This window comes from Mus caroli, unplaced genomic scaffold (genome assembly GCF_978045245.1).
Source record: "Mus caroli unplaced genomic scaffold, Mus_caroli_1 scaffold_5, whole genome shotgun sequence".
Classification (NCBI taxonomy): domain Eukaryota; kingdom Metazoa; phylum Chordata; class Mammalia; order Rodentia; family Muridae; genus Mus; species Mus caroli.
Window position 1 is genome coordinate 135,656,183 of NW_028227260.1, and position 2,508 is coordinate 135,658,690.

The following is a 2,508-nucleotide window of genomic DNA, read 5'->3' on the forward strand; positions in this document are numbered from 1 at the left end:
GCCAGAGGAGGCAAGCCAGTAAAGAACATCCCTCCATGGCCTCTGTATCAGCTCCTGCTCCCTGACCTGTCTGAGTTCCAGTCCTGACTTCTCTGGTGATGAACAGCAGCATGAAGTGTAAGCCAAATAAACCCTTTCCTCCCCAACTTGCTTCTTGGTCATGATGTTTGTGCAGGAATAGAAACCCTGACTAAGACAGAAGATGACCAAGAGATTGTCTACTCAAGTACATTAAGGGAGGTTCTACATTAGGGTTAGAAATAATTTAGACAAGAATAAACTATCAGGGCTTAAAACATATACACTTTTTTAAAATATTGGATATTTTATTTATTTACATTTCAAATATTATCCCCCTTCTTGGTTTCCCTTCCCAAAACCCACTATCCCACCATCCCTGTTTCTATGACAGTGCCCCCCCCACCCACACTACACACTCCTGCCTCACCACTCTAGCCTTCCCCTATGCTGTGGCATTGAGCCTTCACAAGACTAAGGCCTCCTCCTCCTGTTAATACCAGATAAGGCCATCCTCTGCTATATATGCATCTGGAGCCATGAGTCCCTCCATGTTTATCCTTTGGTTGGTGGTTTATTCCCTGGAAGCTCGGGGGGTGGGGGTCTGGTTGGTTGATGTTGTCGTTCTTCTTATGAGATTACAAACTGCTTCAGCTCCTTCAGTCCTTCCCCTAACTCCTCCATTGGGGTCCTCGGACTCAGTAGAATGGTCGGCTGTAAGCATCTGCATCTGTATCAGTAAGGTTCTTGGAAGAGCCTCTCAGGAGACATCCATATCATATTAGGTTCCGATCAGGAAGCACTTCTTGGTATCAGTAATATTGACTGGGTTTGGTGGCTGCATATGGGATGGATCCCCAGATGGGGCAGTCTCTGGATGGCCTTTCCTTCAGTCTCTGCTCCACTCTTTGTCCCTGTATTTACTTTAGACAGGAGCAATTCTGGGATAAAATTTTGAGAAGGGTAGGTGGCCACATCCCTCAACCAGGGGCTGTGCCTAACCTCCAGATATTGTCTCTACAGATATTCTCTCTTCCCCTTCATTGGGTATTTCACCTAATGTCATCCCCGTTGGGTCCTTGGGGCCTCTTGTTTTCCTGCCATCTGGGACTTTCTGTAGATTACCCTCGGTTCCCCATATCCCATTGCTACAACTTTTAAAAACACAAATTTCTCCTTTTTCTGGGCCGTGGACACAGTTCAGTAGTAGAGTACTTGCCTATCGTGAAAGATACTTATTTATATTTTTTAAATTATTTTATTTTATTTTATTTCAATTAGGTATTTCCTTCATTTACATTTCCAATGCTATCCCAAAAGTCCCTCAGGCACTGCCCCCCTCCCCTATCCCCTTATTCCCACTACTTGGCCCTGGCATTCCCCTGTACTGAGGCATATAAAGTTTGCAAGAGCAATGGGCCTCTCTTCCCAGTGGTGACTCACTAGTCCATCTTCTGAGAAGAGTGCTGTTCAGTTTCCACGTGAATGTTGGCTTTCTACTATTTATGTTGTTATTGAAGATCAGCCTTAGTCCATGGTGACCTGATAGGATGCATGGGATAATTTCAATATGTTTGTATCTGTTGAGGCCTGTTTTGTGACCAGTTATATGGTCAGTTTTGGAGAAGGTACCATGAGGTGCTGAGAAGAAGGTATATCCTTTTGTTTTAGGATAAAATGTTCTGTAGATATCTGTTAAATCCATTTGTTTCATAACTTCTGTTAGTTTCACTGTGTCCCTGTTTAGTTTCTGTTTCCATAGTCTGTCCATTGATGAAAGTGGTGTGTTAAAGTCTCCCACTATTATTCTGTGGAGTGGAATGTTTTCTTTGAGCTTTACTAAAGTGTCTTTAATGAATGTGGCTGCCCTTGCATTTAGAGCATAGATATTCAGAATTGAGAATTCATCTTGGAAGATTTTACCTTTGATGAGTATGAAGTGCCCCTTTTTTCTTTTTTTAAAATTAGTTATTTATTTAATTTACATTTCCAATGCTATCCCAAAAGTCCCCCACCCACTCCCCAACCTACCCACACCCACTTCTTGGCCCTGGCATTCGTTCCCCTGTACTTAAGCAGATAAAGTTTGCATGAACAATGGGCCTCTCTTTCCACTGATGGCCCATTAGGCCATCTTCTGCTACATATGCAGCTAGAGACATGAGCTCGGGGGGGGGGGGTACTGGGTAGTTCATATTGTTGTTCCTCCTTGTCTTTTTTGAGTACTTTGGGTTGGAAGTCGATTTTATTAGATAGAATAGCTACTCCAGCTTGTTTCTTCAGACCATTTGCTTGGAAAATTGTTTTCCAGCCTTTTACTCTGAGGTAGTGTCTGTCTTTTTTTCCGAGATGGGTTTTTTGTAAGCAGCTAAATGTTGGCTCCTGTTTGTGTAGCCAGTCTGTTAGTCTATGTCTTTTTATTGGGGAATTGAGTCCATTGATATTAAGAGATATTAAGGAAAAGTAATTGTTGTTTCCTATTATTTTTGT